Below are 17845 nucleotides of genomic sequence, written 5' to 3'. Positions count from 1 at the left end.
AGTGTTGTCAAGCGGGAGCTCATCGGAGGGCAGGGTGGCAGTCTGTTGGGTTTTCTGGTGAAAACTGGTTATTCCTCGGTGACAGTGATGGGCGTTGTGTTGGTCAGAAGGAGGCCAATTGAGAGTCTGCAACCAACCTGTCTGTGTGCTAGACACACTGGACATACACATCTGGGATGCGATTTTGTAGGAGCTCTCTCGTCGGTATCCAATTCACCCTGAATGCAAATTTTTACGTCAGCCTAGTGATTCGATCTGTTGTGCCATCACTCTTGAACAGCATTCCGAGGTGTGTTTTCCAACAGGATACAGCTCGACCACGTATCGCTGTTGTAGCACAGCATGTTCTACAGAGTGTCGACATGTTTTCTTTTCCCTATTGGATCATCAGATCTGTCTCCAATCAAGCACATATGGAACATTATCGGATAACAACCCCAGCGTCATTCATAAACAGTATATTGACTGACCAAGTGCAACATTCATGGAACTCCATCCCACAAATTGACACCTGGCACCTATACAGCACAATTCATGCACGTTTGTTCATTATACTGTCCTCAGTCACCAATCGAAATGTCTGCACTTATACCTATTACACAAGTTATTTAATAATGATATATGTGGTTATCGCAGCTGCAGTGACTACCCTGGCACGGGGTCCCTCGCACACAAATTCTCAGTTTATCCAAGGAATATAAATGTAGTGGCTCTTGCCCATTCCCTGCATCACCCGTGATATTTTGCTGTTTCCTGCAAGGGTTTGATCGTCGTATGCATCTGCACTGAAGTGATCAATTAGTTGCCCTCTCCTTAATTATGGTTCAAATGGCTCTAAGCACTATGGGACTTAACATTTGAGGCCATCAGTCCCCTAGACTTAGACTGCTTAAATCTAACTAACCTAAGGACATCACACACATCCATGCCTGAGGCAGGATTCGAACCTTAATTATACATATGGTCTCGGTTCTTTCGGACGTGTTCAAAAGAGCAGACAAATTTTTGATCCTACAGCCATTATGAATGAAGACACAAAGAAATGACTGACATTATCTGCCAACTGCCATTGAGTTCAATCAGTGGGAAAAGTTGAAAAATTGCGCTAGATGAGATTTTGAACCTGTATCTCCAACTTACTAGGCAGACGCACTGACCACTGTGCCATCTGGACATAGTGCTAACACACTTCCCGTAAGACCCAGATTGTCAACTTATCTACACACTACAGATATAGCGCCCATTGCCCATTATCCTATTTTATAACGCCATTCCTCCGATTCCCGTAAGAGTTCGTGTGTGTTGTGCACTTGCACTGAAGTGATCAACTGGTCATTCTCATCTTAATTATATACATGGTGTCTGTTCTCTAATAGTGTCTCCGGGATCAAAATTGTGTCTGTTCTTTCGGACATGTCTGAAAGAATAGATACCACATATAAAATTAAGGTGAAGACGACAAATTAATCATTTTAGTGAGGATGCAGATCACGTTCGAACTCTTACAGGAATCAGAAAAATGCCATGAGAAATGAGGTTAATTGACAAGGCCCACTACTTCAGTAGCATGTTGTCAAATTGAGAATTTTGGTTCGAAAGGATGTGTGCTGGGGTAATTTGTGCATTTGCCATGTCCACTGTGTCTGGATGGCACAGTGGTCAGAGCATCTGCCTAGCAAGCAGGAGACTCGAATTCGAATTCTGAACCGGCACAAATTTTCAACTTTCTCCTTTGATTTAAATAAGTGCCCACTAGCAGCTAATGTCAGTCATTTCTTTATACTGTGATACACTGAAGCGCCAAAGAAACTAGTATAGGCTGTAAGGTGGCGTGGTCTCCTGGTCTTCATTTCTTACATATTCTGTCCTCACAATCATACTCTGCACATCAAGACGCTTCATTCGAACTCAAATTCTATAAGGTAGAGTCAATTTTGTATGAATTCATGTAAGCAATATGTAAATCTAATAAGTAAATCGCAAGTGCGCACCGAGGTTGAAAAAAGTCGAGGCTGGCGTACACAATATGACGGCCACAGGAATTTTTGTTCTAAAGAGGAAACCAGTCCGCTGGAAAGACCGTCCCTTCAGAGGGCTGGGTCAACAACATACCTACTTCAGCTGAAGCGACCGCCAAGAAGAAGACAGATTTTGCCAGAGGGAAGGAATAAGACCCCTGTGTTCGACTTAAAAACAAATTCCGCTACATTATGTGGGAGCGCCCAGAAGACGCATTTTTTCATGGACCGACTGCATAGTTACGGAGTTCTCACAGGAGGACAGTATATGCCTAACCGAGATGCTACAGATTTCCGCATTGGTCGACTCAAACGAAACGTCATTCTCCCGTTTAAAAGAGCAACGCTGATTGTCGGAATACTTCTAACGCAAACAGCCAGAGGAATGAGGGAAGACAGCGAATGATATACCCTTGCAACTTTTCCAGAAAAAGGGGCCATTCCGTTGTCACTCTTAGAGCGGGAACACGTAACGAGAGCGAGTGCGCTCGTACGTGTACGCAAAGAGCGAGGAACAAAGTCTCTCCTCAGTACTTCACTGGGAGAGCACCTCTGTCGTTAGCAAGTCGGAGTGACACTCTATATTGAGTCGCTCGCAATTAAGCGTTGTTCACTGTGTTGGCCACCACACTTATTGTGCAGTGTGAACATGGACAGAGTACTAGTTAAATGCCTGCGAGCGAGCATTGAGTGGCATCGTTGTGGACTGGTTATCTGACCGGTGTACCACGCCAATAGTTAGGCTAGGGAGTCTACTACTTAACTATGCTAACTACTTAAGTCCCATCTTATTCTATTATGTGCTCCTGTGAACTTGAATGCTTTATGCAGGTCTTGGAATCACTTACGTCCATCTAGAAAATATTTACTGAGGTTAACGAAGGCGATGTTGGCCTGATGTATTCGACGATGCCCCTTAGCTGCACTGTCTAAAGGATCGTCCTAAGAAATACCAAATTGAGATCAGCCTGAAGATGCCTAAATAAGGTGAAACGCGTAGTTGATAAATAAGAAAACTAAAATTGCAACAAGGACTGTTTTCAACTAATACTATTAAACAGTGGTTTGCTGACTCATGCGACAGATGGATTGGAAGAATTTCTATGTAATCTAATTCAAGTTTCTTTAATACAGTGGTTATACAGAGTAGAATATTGGTTTCAGAATAGAAAAATGAAAAGTTTATCGCATGTAGCAACTTTCATACAGCGAACTCAAGTTTCTGGTGTTGTTGGTATTGTCGAGTGTTGTAGTAGGCATCACTCTGAATTGCTGTCGGCATTAAAACTGAGTGTCGGTGTGATGTTACGAGAACTGACCAAGCGTCACGTATTGATACCCGACGTTTTAGCTTCGGTTGACAACACAACCGTATTTGGTGGTCGCGACGCACACCTATCTGGCGCTGTCACGGTACCATGTATGCCTATGTTATGACTGTCTTCTGTGTTGCCGTACAACGACGCCCACGTGTGATCCGTAGACGTTTGGACTGTCGGCGGCAGCTGTATGCACGATGGGACAGTTACGTAGTCGCTTTGCACCTTTTTTCCCATTCCTTTTCCACGCTAGCGTATCCCTCATATTCGCTTGGCAATGGACTTTTGAGGCTGCTTGGATTCCTTTCGATGTAGGCTTTTCTCTGACTTGAGTTTTCTAATATTCCAATCATATTTACGAGTGACATAAGACGACATTTTTCATTATTTTGTAACTTACAATTTGATACCGATTTTAGTCATATTCATGCAAACATTTTTACTGTCGCAGTTGTAGTGCTCTACAAGCTCTTCACGATGGCACCCACATCAATGTGCTACCCATATGCGTTTCCACATTATCCCAATTTATAAATTATAAATTTAGACAACATTGTCCATGGAGTAAAGCGACCTGGTGCTATATTTAGGTTAAAATCAACAGTCGAGATCGCAATAATATTTGTTTATTTACCGGTTTCGGCTTATGTTACAGCCAGCTTCAGAATTTTTTGGCTGTGTACGATCGTGCTATGATGAGAAAACCGAGCAGCTGCCAGCATCAGCCGTAGGGGGCCAAAACATTCTGAAGATAGCTTTAACATAAGCAAAAACCGGTAAATAAACAAATACTATTGCGATCTCGACTGCTGAATTTAACCTAAAGATATAATGAAATTACAATTAAATCAATACTATGAAATGAATACCCTTAGCTGCATACAAGCATTGATATACGTCAACGGGGACAGTTGAAAATTGGTGCGCCGACCGGGACTGGAACCCAGGATCTCCTGCTTACAGGACAGACGCTCTATCCATTTGAGGCACCGATGACACAGAAGAGAGTGCGACTGTCTGAACTTATCTCGCAACTTATTGTCCCGCACTATATTCGTAGTGCCCCTACCCATTACACTCATTTGCTCGAGGCTTTACCGATTCCCGTATGAGTTCGGGCAATGTGTGTGCATCCGGACAGAAGATGGTCAAATGGCCGGTGAGTTGGGAATGTGGGTCTCACGTGGGATGGGTCTCACGTGGGACGTTCTGAAGATAAGTCCCTGCAGTCGCACTATCCTCTCTGTCTTCGGTGGCTCAGCTGGATAGAGCGTCTGCCATGTAAGCAGGAGATCCCAGGTTCGAGTCCCTGTCGGCGCACACATTTTCATCTCTCCCCGTTGACGTAAATCAACGCCTGTATGCAGCTAAGGGTATTGATTTAATTGTAATTTCATTCTAACGGGCTGCACGGTCACCGATTGTATCTTCATACATCTAAAGTTATAAATTTACTAAAAGCTAATTCGTAATAGTCACGGGCATGCCCCTACATTAGTAAGATGACGTCAGAGGCAAAACAAATACTGCGTTACAAACACGTACAATCAGGAGTACCTGTTGCGGGCTGAAACATTGTTTGCGCATTATTAGTCTCGTGGTTATTAGCGACTGAAATCTGTATTTTGTCACACAAGAAAGGAGACTGCAACAGAACTGCGCACTGCATTTCTGGAAGGAGTTCAGCGAGCAGTGTCGACCATGACGGTACGGCACGCAACCGGGACCATGCGATCGATTCGACCGCCAGGCATCCTTTAAGAACAACAGCAGACACCCCAAGCACAGAGATGAGCGAAGAAGGTATGTAAGGCGATGCCTCGAATGGAATCTGGAACGATGGCATGAGGTTCTCTTCACCGACGAGTGCAGCATTTATCTGTCGCCTGATGACAGTTGGAGAAGAATGTGGAAGCGGGAATGTTTCAATGCACGTCTAACGCGGGCCGCCCCGCAGGTTCAACAGGGAGGTGGACCAGTCTTACTTAGGGGTGGCATCACGTAACTGTGTCGGGCGCCCCTCATCGCCATTGAGAAGTATTTTGTGGGTTCTATTGTCCAGCCTTACAGTCCATTACACGTGGCAAGGCGGGCTTCAGTCCAGAGACTGGTTTGATGCAGCTCTCCATGCTACTCTATCCTGTGCACGCTTCTTTATCTCCCAGTACCCACTGCATCGTATATCCTTCTGAATCTACTTAGTGTATTCATCTCTTAGTCTCCCCTTACGATTTTTACCCTCTACGCTGCCCCCCAATACTAAATTGGTGATCCCTTGATGCCTCAGAACATGTCCTACCAACCGATCAGTTATGTGATCTACCCATTTAATCTTCAGCATTATTCTGTAGCACCACATTTCCAAAGCTTCTATTCTTTTCTTGTCCAAACTATTTATTGTCCATGTTTGACTTCCATACATTGCTACACTCCATACAAATACTTTCAGAAACGACTTCCTGACACCTAAATCTATACTCGATGTTAACAAATTTCTCTTCTTCAGAAACGCTTTCCTTGCCATTGCCAGTCTACATTTTATATCCTCTCTATTTCTACCATCATCAGTTATTTTGCTTCCCAAATAGCAAAACTCATCTACTACTTTAAGTGTGTCATGTCCTTATCTAATTCCCTCAGCATCACCTGATTTGATTTGATTTGACTAAAATCCATTATCCTCGTTTTGCTTTTTTGATGTTATCTTATATCTTCCTTTCAAGACACTGTCCATTCCGTTTAACTGCTTTTCCAGGTCCTTTGCTGTCTCTGACAGAATTACAATGTCATCGGCGAACCTAAAGCTTTTATTTCTTCTCTGTGGTTTTTAATTCCTACTAAGAATTTTTCTTTTGTTTCCTTTATTGCCTGCTCAGTATACAGATTGAAAAACATCGAGGATTCTTATAACTGCCATCTGGTTTCTGTACAAATTGTAAATAGCCTTTCGCTGCCTGTATTTTACCCGTACCCCCTTCAGAATTTGAGAGAGAGTGTTACAGTCTCCGGCCGCTGTCGCCGTGCGGTTATAGACTCTTCAGTCCGGAACCGCGCTACTGCTACTGTCGCAGGTCCGAATCCTGCCTCGGGCATGGATGTGTGTGATGCCCTTAGGTTGGCTGGGTTTAAGTAGTTCTAAGTCTAGGGGACTGATGACCTCAGACCTTAAGTCCCATAGTGTTTAGAGCCATTTGAACCATTTGTATTCCAGTCACCATTGTCAAAAGCTATCTCTAAGTCTACAAATGCTACAAACGTAGGTTTGCCTTTCCTTAATCTATCTTCTAAGATAAGTCGTAAGGTCAGTATTGCCTCAGGTATTCCAACATTTCTACGGAATCCAACCTGATCTTCCCCGAGTTCGGCCTCTACCAGTTTTTCCATTCGTCTGTAAAGAAATCGTGTTGGTATTCTGCAGCCGTGCCTTATTAAACTGATGTAATTTTCACATCTGTCAACACCTGATTTCTTTGGGATTGGAATTATTATATTCATCCTGCAGTCTTAGGGTATTTCGCCTGTCTCCTACATCTTGCTTACCAGATTGTAGAGTTTTGCCAGGGCTGGCTCTCCCAAGGCTGTCAGTAGTGCTAATGGAATGTTGTCTACTCCCGAGGCCTTGGTAATTAATTAAACAATGTATTTTCCAATTAAGCTCTGTTGACTGCATGACGGCCGAGCTGCTGGCGTTAAGTAAACCCATCGTTCTGCACACACATCCTGGGCTATGAGACGGCCATCATGCCACTTAATCGGTATCCCACCATTCACCCAACAGCAACATATTATCGATGGATTCGACTTTCAAGGTGATAATGCACGATTGCGGAGCACCCACCTCGTGAACAATTTCCTCCAGGAGGTAGGAATGCCATTCAACATGTGTGACATGATCCCTATTGAGCACGATTGGAACCAGCTGAAACTTACAGTGATCGCGGCTGGTCCCGGCGTAGGTTCGAGTCCTCCCTCGGGCATGGGTGTGTGTGTTTGTCCTTAGGATAATTTAGGTTAAGTAGTGAGTAAGCTTAGGGACTGATGACCTTAGCAGTTAAGTCCCACAAGATTTCACACACATTTTGAACTTACAGTGATCCTTGGTAGGTACCCTCTGCACAAACTGGATGACCGCATGAGGGTCGCCGTCCCATAGTGTGCACCACGTGGACACCATGACAAGGTGATTGCAGGCATGTTACTATAAAAGGGGCGGAGCAACACGGTATTGAAAGTAACTCGCCACTGGATTTTGATTTCAAAGATATGCAAATGGAGGGTGTTTCAGATTCTTGCATTAAATGTCTAGAGATGATAGGTCACCTAACGGGGAACAACTTTTGTAAGAGTCAAAATGCTTGCTGACGCTTCTCGATGAGCTAGGCATCCATTGGTATTCATAGGCAGTGGGACGACGAGATTTTTACCAAACAAGCAGTGGCTACTAACCAGGGCTACTGCGTGCTACCTATCCCAGTGAATCGACAGTATGATTTTCAACATGAAAACATTAAGAATGAGTGTCTCTAAGCCTAGAAAGAAAATATTAGAAGCGAATCAAAAACTTTAATTGACCTGGCCTACCCCCTAGCATACGGAGCAGGTGGTTGGATTATAGGAAACACAAGTTGCATAGCTTGCCACAAAGTGTCTACGCCGTGCCACTTCTCCGGACCATAAACAGTACAAAAGGACGCGTAGCGTTGCCGGAAAGCGTCAGCGAACATTTCATTTCCAACAAACGTTGTTCATCAAGATCAATCACCCCTAGGCATGGTGCAAGGGCTTTGAAGTACCTTGTATGTGTACTTACGATTAGCCGGCCGCTGTGGCCGAGCGGCTCTAGGCGCTTCAGTTCGGAACCGCGCTGCTGCTACGGTCGCAGGTTCGAATCCTGCCTCGGGCATGGATGTGTGTGATGTCCTTAGGTTAGTTACGTTTAAGTAGTTCTAAGTCTAGGGGACTGATGACCTCAGATGTTAAGTCCCATAGTCCTTAGAGCCATTTGAACCATTTGTACTTTCGAACAGACGGCCTATATTTCCGTTATTTTTCTGTTTCTAGGCCACAGTAAAGTTATTTGTTTGCTTTCGTAAGGCCTGTTCTTTCATTCCCTACTCACCGGTGGAACGGCGTCTGAAATACGGTTCTATATCTAAAGGAAACTAGCAGTCGTAGATCGCACAACCTCAAACTGGATTGACATAATGGAAATAAAGGGCTCCAAAAGCTACAACTCCCACGATCCGACGATCGGACACACGGCTACCTACATAGTTCACAATCGACTACCCGTTTTCAACGATTATTACTCATACGTACAATTACAATGTCAAATAATGGACCCTATATAAACTATACAGTATTATTTGGCAGTAGGCTTATCGTAATCATCGTCCCACCACAACCAAGAAGAAGAGGGCAGAGAATAAAAAGAAGGAAAAATAGGAAGAAGAAAAAGAGAAAAAAAAAGAGGTTGCAGCAATGTTTGATTAAGAATGGAAGTGTTCCAAAGATTCGAGAGTTCATTCACATGATGGAAGAAACGCTGGAATCATTGCAAGACTGAATTAGTATTACTGTTGTGAATGCTAATTTTTTGTTGTAGTTGACTATGAACAATAATTTTTGAAGTTATTACCAATAAATTCGTAAGCAATGTAAGCCTTCACAGGGTGGTAGATATGCAGCTGGTGCAAAACTTCATGTGAGAATTTTACGTATAGACTTCAGAAAATAAGTGACACATGTCGTCGTACGCTAAGACCATTGCGAAATAAGACCTGCTCACTGTCAGAAGACAGTACATGTTCCGAGTTTCCTGCGGACAGTTCTGCCAAGGTGCGGATAACAGGTGTGTCATAAATTGGAGCGGCAGGTGCAAACGTACTTCAGAGATGAAGTATGCGGGACAGTACGATTCTTGTGGCTAAACGTCTAAATTGCACACAGATCCACCGTGAAATTCTGGTGGTACAATGAACCAAATGCAATGTCGCGCACAGCCTTAGTCAAGTGATGCCAACAATTTGATCAATGCAGCACAGACGTGAATGATGCTGATCGGTAAGCCAAGGTCTTGTACCATGACATTTCCGTCTTTTCCGCAAACTTAAACTACGTTTAGGGGAGGGGGGAAGAAATTGTCAAAATGGCTCTGAGCACTATGGGACTCAACATCTTAGGTCATAAGTCCCCTAGAACTTAGAACTACTTAAACCTAACTAACCTAAGGACATCACACACACCCATGCCCGAGGCAGGATTCGAACCTGCGACCGTAGCAGTCCCGCGGTTCCGGACTGCGGCGCCAGAACCGCACGGCCACCGCGGCCGGCAAGAAATTGTCCGACGATGAGGACGTTCACACAGTAAAATTTGTATGGTAAATAAAAATTGCCTTTTCTTGCTGCACTGTATTATTTTTCTCCCAGATCCGTTTCGTCTTTTCGCTTTAACGCATCATCAGTGGGGTCTAGAATGATAATCTGCAAACAACACGTATCAAACCAAAACTATATCATTCTAGATCCGACTGATGATGCCTTAAAGTGAAAAAGACAAAACGCGTCTGGCAGAAAAAAAATGCAGTGCCGTAAGAAAAGGTGGTTTTTATTTACAAAACAAATATTTCTGTGTTTGCTGCGGAGGATGGCCACGCAAACAAACTCGTTCACACAGCTCCGTCGCCAGACTAGATGCCTACGTTGAAAACTAATGCTATGTACTTGTGTCTTTGAGGCATTTAATAAGAGTCACTTTGCCTGTCATAAAAATGTGTAACGTTCTTTTTGAAATTCCCTTGTCGGTATACATATAGCGATTTTATGTGTTCCTGATACGAAATAGACAAATAAGTAGCTCTATTCTGATCCTGTTACTATTTGAGCATCATTAAGGAAGTTAATTCGTAATTACTCACCTTACCAGTGCAAAACTCAGTAATTGATAAAGAAACTCACAGAATAAGTTTAGTGTGGACTTAATAATCTGGACGATTACTTGTTCCATCTACCCTAAATTGGTAAAAAACGCTACCTTCAGTCCTTACATTGTTGTTCCTCCACAGCGCATTTCGAACGTAGTTGTTCCATTTACAAGTGATATTTACAGTTAAAATATACATACTCTATAGTATTTTTCGCTTGATTCCAGTTGCGAAAATCCATGTAAATTTCTAAGTTTATTGCATTAATTTTGGGAGTACTTCACACATTCAGGAAATGGGCAACACAATACGCACATTTTTGAAAAGAAACAAAATCCTTACTAGTAGACTGTTTGTCACACTTTTTCATGAGTTACAGCTTCCAACCGATGTCGTATGAGAAATAAAAATTATACACCACAGGGTGAGGCAAAAATACCCTAAAATGGTTCAGTTATATTCAGGTCAGGGGGGCCTGTATGGGCATGAAACATGGGCAGTAGGGAAGACAGCAGTGAAACTATTTGAAATCTTTGATGTGTGGTGTTACAGCTGTCTCTCAAAGGCCAGATGGATGTATGGAGTGAGGAGTGTCCGTCCTGCAAGGCGGAGAGAGTGTGTGTAAGGGCAGGTATTACGATGTGAGTCATTGCTTTACACTGTTGGTGAAAAAGGAAAGAACTGCACACGCACTTCGTCCAGTGCAGTTCCTCTGGTGAGCGACTTTTTTTAAATTTCTCAACAAGTGTCATTTCCAAATTCGTTTGATGACTGGAAGATGAAACTATACAGTTTAATAATGTAGATAATAGAAAACACAGTTTGACAAGCCTGAAAAGAGGATCAGATGACTCAAGTTTTATGTAGTGACAATGTCGCATCTGATGTTACTGAAAACTTTATCCGAACTGAGTGACCGAAAAAATTGTACCCCACTGTGGTCCTTTAGTGGGCCTTGGAGACGAATTTCGTCAGACATCGTACTCAGCGAAATCTTTCCATTTCCCGTTTCGTTCACCGGAGAGAACTTATCACCCAGCTGAACGTTATGTCGACAACTCTTTAACAGAGCCAAGCCTCTTCCATATAATGGCAGACGATAGGTTGTAAGTCACTGTAAAAGACCTTATACGAAGAATAATTACGAAATGTGATCATCTGCAGGCCTTTATCTTTGTTCCTTTTCTGTCAACCGTATGAGTACCCCTCTTTTAGAGGGAGACAGCTACAAAATGTACAAACGTGGAATCAGATGCTTAGAAGCAGGAGAAGACGATGAAGAATAAAGACTGTGACACTGCACTGCTGGTGCCATAAAGGTAGGTTATAGGAAGTGAGGAATTGTGACAATCGTTTACATTTAAAGTTAAATAATTGTACAAAATGGTATTTTCCAAATTATAGTATTACACTCGCGAAACATGCCAGCTCGCCTTGACATTAACTATAAGCTGGAATGTAAATACACTGCAGGCCATTAAATGTGAAACATCAGGAAAGACAACAAATTGCGATTTTTTCCTTATCATACGTATAAAGTATAGTAGGAAAAATATGTGAAGTAATTTGAAGATGATTTGTGGGTCTACAGGGAACGAAATTCGGTACACAGAGCTGAAATCTCTTGCCTTATGTTGTCGAAAGATACCATCACGGAGACCCTGACGACATGGCATGGCCACCAGCCTCAACACGTCAGACCCTACCGGGTATGCTAACCAGAGGCGCCCGATGGTACTTCATACCAGCACACCAGATGCTAGGTTCGTTTTACAGTGACGAATGCAATTTGGAAGTGTGCAATCTCCTCGGAGCCTCCGCACGTACACTATGTGATCATAAGTATCCGGACACCCCCCAAAACATACGTTTTTCATGTAAGGTGCATTGTGCTGCCATCTACTGCCAGATACTCCATATCAGCGACCTCAGTAATCATTAGACATCGTGAGAGCGCAGAAAGAGGCGCTCCGCGGAACTCAAGGACTTCGAACATTGTCAGGTGATTGGATGTGACTTGTTTCATACGTCTGTACGCGAAATTTCCACATCCTAAACATCACTAGGTCCACTGTTTCCGATCTGATAGTGAAGTGGAAACGTGAAGGGACACGTACAGCACAAAAGCGTACTGGCCGATCTAGTCGTTGACTGACAGAGACCGCCGACAGTTGATGAGGGTCGTAATGTGTAATTGGCAGACATCTATTCAGACCATCACACAGAAATTCGAAACTGCATGGGATCCACTGCAAGTACTATGACAGTTAGGTGGGAGGTGAGAAAACTTGGATTTCATGGTCGAGCGGCTGCTCATAAGCCATACATTACGCCGGTAAATGCCAAACGACGCCTCGCTTGGTGTAAGGAGCGGAAACATTGGACGATTGAACAGTGGAAACACGTTGTGTGGAGTGACGAATTACGGTACTCAATGTGGCGATCCGATGGCATGGTGTGGGTATGGCGAATGCCCAGTGAATGTCATCAGCCAGCGTGTGTAGTGCCAACAGTAAAATTCGGAGGCGGTGGTGTTATGGTGTGGTCGTGTTTTTCATGGAGGGGGTTCGCACCCCTTGTTGTTTTACGTGTCACTATCACAGCTCAGGTCTACATTGACGTTTAACGAACCTTTCCCTTCCGCTCCTGAAGAGCAATTCAGGGATGGCGATTGCATCTTTCAACACGATCGAACACCTGTTCATAACGCACGGCCTGTGGCGGAGTGGTTACACGACAACAACATCCCTGTAATGGACTGACGTCGGAGGAAGGCAATGGCAAACCACCTGCACTAGGACCTTGTCTAGGGTCTCTCGCATCGTCTGCTACGCTCCTCGGAGTATGGGACCTCATCATCATCAGTGGACTGACCTTCACAGAGTCCCGACCTGAATCCTATAGAACACTTATGGCATGTTTTGGAACGCCGACTTCGTGGCAGGCCTCACCGACCGACATCGATACCTGTCCTCAGTGCAGCAATGCGCGAAGAATGGGCTGCCATTCCCCAAGAAACCTTCCAGCAATTGCTTGAACGTATGCCTGCGAGAGTGGGAGCTGTCATCAAGGCTAAGGATGGGCTAACACCATATTGAATTCCGATGGACGGCGCCACGAAGTCGTAAGTTATTTTCAGCCAGGTGTCCGGATACTTTTGATCACACAGTGTATATACGACCATCAAGTTGCTGTAAAGGAAACAGGACTCGTCGCGAAAGAGGATATGGTGTGAAGGGAAGCCTCGACAATGATCGCCCTGTTGCGACTCTGTGGTGCTCCACATGTTCAAAAATGGCTCTGAGCACTATGGGACTCTACGTCTTAGGTCATCAGTCCCCTAAAATTTAGAACTACTTAAACCTAACTAACCTAAGGACATCACACACATCCATGCCCGAGGCAGGATTCGAACCTGCGACCGTAGCGGTCGCGCGGTTCCGGACTGAAGCGCCTAGAACCGCTCGGCCACCGCGGCCGGCCTCCAGATGTTGCCACAGTGTTGTTGTAGATACACTGTCTGATCAAATGTATCTGGACACACCTATGTAACTCGGAACTGATCACTAGATGTCACGGTATAAAAGGAGGCGGGTGCAATTGTGTTGTCAATAGAGACGCAGTAACAGCAGGAAGGGTTGGCCAGGAGAACTCATCGGCTTCGAACGTGGGCTAGTCACTGAATATCGCCTGAGTAACAAATCCATCATGGACATTTCAACCCTTCTCAAGTGGCCCAAGTCGATCGCTGCTAATGTGACTGTGGAGTAGAAACACGAAGGAACAACCAAGCTAAACTGAGACAAAAGCAGACCTCGCATACTGACAGAGAGGTAGCGTCGAACATTGTGGATGGCGGTTGTAAATGATTGCTTCAAGGAATAATTTGTGAGTCCCAAAGTGTTACCAGCCATCCAGCTAGCACCATGATTTTGCGTAGGGATTAAAAATAGCCACATATTCGAAGGTTCAATGCTAAGCGACGGTTGTGGTGGTGTAAAGACTAATGGCACTGTACAGTGGATGTCTGGAAATGAGCGATTTCGTGTGCTGAATCAGGCTAAACCCTGTAGCAATCTGACGGTAGGGCTTAGGTTTGACGAATGCTTGGAGAGCATTACCGGCGATCATGTGTAGCCCACGCAGTGAAATATGGAGGGGGTGGTGCTGCGGTATGTTTTTTTTTTTTTTTCGTGGTTAGGATGCAGTCCGCTTATTGCGCTTAAGGAAACGCTAAATGATAAAGGATATGAACATAGTTTGTATTGTGTACAGCAGAGCAACACTTCGTTGACAATGATTGATCGTTTCAGCATGAAAATGCTCCCTGTCATAAAGTATCATCAGTGATACAGTGGCTTGTGGACGATAACGTTCATGAAGTGGACTGTCCTGCCTACAAATCCGACCTGAACCCAATTTACTGATTCAAGGTACAATCGCGCATTGTTGGCGAACAATATGGCTGTCCTCTCGGGCGCTAGTCGCATGTGGCAGTTGATGTCATGCAAGGCGTTGAGTTTAGCCCTCCTGAATCCATCGATTACATATTCGCATGCTGGTCATTGTACCCGACCAATGCAGGCAGTAATATCACGGAATGATAAACTGTGGTTTCGATAGGCCGCGATCCATTCAAATCCGATTTCTGAATGAGAAACTCGAGGCATAATCTTTCATTTATACGGAACGTAGGTGACTTTACGCTTACCTAATTCTTGGTGTTGCACTGAACTACCAGTCATTTTCATATACGAGCTCCGTAGTATACAGGCCTAATTATATCATTCATTCGTTTTCAAAAGTCTATATTTTTCGAATGTTATATAGACAAATATGATTGATGCATGAATAGAATCATAAACCCACCGAGTTTGAAATTTACCCACCAGCTAGCGTTACGAGTGCAGCGCTTTAACAAAAATAACGGCGAAGCGAGAAAAAGAGGTTTTGTGTGCAAATACACTTCTCGGGTTTCCGCCGGAAAACGCTTCTTGCAGCAGTGATATCAGCAGCAACTGCCATCACCTCAAATGTCGAGCAGTTGCACAGATGAAATATTGTGGGATTTGCACAGTACGTTCCGGTGGCAAACCCGAGAAGTGTATTTGCGATAGATCCGTCCGGAAAGCGTGGAAAGTCACAGATTTTTGTGTGTCGGAATATGCGAGACGTTTATCCGTTGCAACAGTGCAGCGTGCATTCAGATGCTCAAATAGTTCAAATGGCTCTGAGCACTATGGGACTTAACATCTGAGGTCATCAGTCCCCTAGAACATGGAACTACTTAAACCTAACTAACCTAAGGACATAATACACATCCATACCCGACGCAGGATTCGAGCCTCCGACCGTATCGGTCACGCGGTTCCAGACTGTAGCGCCTAGAACCGTTCGGTCACAGCGGCCGGCCATTCAGATGCAATTATGGAAAAAAACCACACGTAAACAGAGCACTGCGCGTTGGTATTGACAATTTAAGAGATACTTTTCTTCTCTGTAAACAGAAAAGTAACGGTCAACCAAGTGTGCCAAATGCAACTGTTGAAAGAGCGACGGAAAACTTCTACGCGTTCCAAAAAAATCAACGATTCGCGCTAGCCACGATCTTGAAGTACCGCAGAAAACTGCGTGGGAGATTTTGCGACGGCGTTTGTATTTCAAACCGTACCGTCTGCAGCTCGCGTAACAATAAAACCGGAAGGCTATATGCCCGGCACCTTTCATTTTGCATCACAATGGAGGAAGCAATATAAAAAAAAATGTTTGTGAAAGCTTATGGGACTTAACTGCTAAGGTCATCAGTTCCTAGGCTTACACACTACTTAACCTAAATTATCCTAAGGACAAACACACACACCCATGCCCGAGGGAGGACTCGAACCTCCGCCGGGACCAGCCGCACAGTCCATGACTGCAGCACCTTGAAGCAATCAAGGATGAACATTTTACTCCAAGGTAATATTAGGCGACGAAGCAACATTTAATTTACCTGGCAAGGTTAATGGCCACAGGAGACTGTGGGAAACTCAAAATCCTCACGAAATTGTGGCGCGTGAACGAGACTCGCCGAGGGCTAATGTTCTTTGTGCAGTGTCACAGACGAAACTATACCGGCCGTTTTTCTTCCGTGAGAAGATTGTAACGGGTGTCTCTTACCTGAAAGGTTGCAGTTGTTGTTGTTTCCACAGATGACTGCTGGTTCCGAAACCTTCACCTTCCAATAAAAAACGGCATCGATGTTTGTCGCTACCAAATCGATCAACCTGTTCTTTTGGTCCCCGTGTAGGATGACGTAACGCCCCGTGATTTTTTCCCTTGGAGGTACGTTCAGAACCGTGAATACGTCCCCCCTCTGCCAAGAGCACTGGAACAGCTCAGAGAACGCATCAATGCTGCTGTGATGTTGCTGCGTAACATGTGCAACGACTTTGATTACAGCTTGGACGTGTGTCGTGTGACCAGACCGGTGCTGGCCGAAGTGGCCACGCGGTTAAAGGCGCTGCAGTCTGGAACCGCAAGACCGCTACGGTCGCAGGTTCGAATCCTGCCTCGGGCATGGATGTGTGTGATGTCCTTAGGTTAGTTAGGTTTAACTAGTTCTAAGTTCTAGGGGACTAATGACCTCAGCAGTTGAGTCCCATAGTGCTCAGAGCCATTTTAACCAGCCAACCAGACCGATACTCGTAGATCACTTGTAGAGTGCAAAATGCGAACTTGGTGAGTTTACTTCTCTGATCACGCACCGATTATTTCTGTACATGTAACACCTCGAAAAATATAGAACTTTGAAAACAAATGAATCATTTGTAGTAGCCCTGTACTTCACTCCTGTTCAACATTTTCTGCACGACACACCCGTAGTATTCCAGCTTCAGTGGGCCGCGGAGTACAATATCACAGCTGATTTGCGCTACAAGCGATAATTTTTTACCGGAACACGGAACTGCTGAAGTGGTTCCATCCTTAACGAGACGAGGAAATTTGATACAGATGGTGTCCCGGTATGACGGCTATCAAAGTGTACTTCTCGAAGCTCGGCGCGGGCGGGTCGCGCGACTCAGCTGCCGCGCAGCGCACGTACCTCTGTGTGTGGAGTGCAAAGCGCCGGCTCAAGACGCACTGGAAGCGCCAGCCTTGGCCGACCGCTCTCGGTGGACCGCCCGAGCGCAGCGCCACGCTGCCCATGCGGACTGCTAGCGAACTGCCCGTTTGCAGCCCGTTGCCTGCAAGCTGAGTATGCGCTCTTCCAGCATTCCTCCTCCCTTGGACAGGGCCGTGTTTAGAATCTATAGGCGCCTAAGCTACACCTGTACTGCTGGCCCTACCTGGCCAAATTTCGTGACAGTTAACTAGCAAAAATAGCATTTTAGAGAAAACTTTTAATTTAATGCCTTAAAACGCAGTATATAAGGTCTATTATAAAATTTATGGAATTTTAATAAACAATTTATGATTTAATAAGTCGATGAGATTCAAAAATTCTTTTGATACTACCGCTCTTAAATTCCCTCCTTTTTATGGTGAACAATTTACATTTTATGGTGGTCCGTGATAACATAGGGTGGTTATGATTAAACTTT

At 44.5% G+C, this 17845-nt stretch overlaps 1 protein-coding gene across 1 annotated transcript in view; it reads right to left on the bottom strand.

Moving 5' to 3' along the window:
• Positions 1-17410, bottom strand: part of LOC124623023 — a 199862-nt gene extending 182452 nt beyond the window's left edge. Inside the window, exon 1 of the mRNA XM_047148813.1 lies at positions 17347-17410. The gene's annotated coding sequence lies outside the window, so the exon portion shown is untranslated. The remainder of the gene's footprint in view (positions 1-17346) is intronic.
• Positions 17411-17845: the final 435 nt, after the last annotated feature.

The sequence above is a fragment of the Schistocerca americana genome, chromosome 7 (genome assembly GCF_021461395.2).
Source record: "Schistocerca americana isolate TAMUIC-IGC-003095 chromosome 7, iqSchAmer2.1, whole genome shotgun sequence".
Lineage (NCBI taxonomy): Eukaryota > Metazoa > Arthropoda > Insecta > Orthoptera > Acrididae > Schistocerca > Schistocerca americana.
The sequence above is the reverse complement of the archived record's forward strand: the minus strand, read 5'-3'. Positions and strand labels throughout refer to the sequence as shown.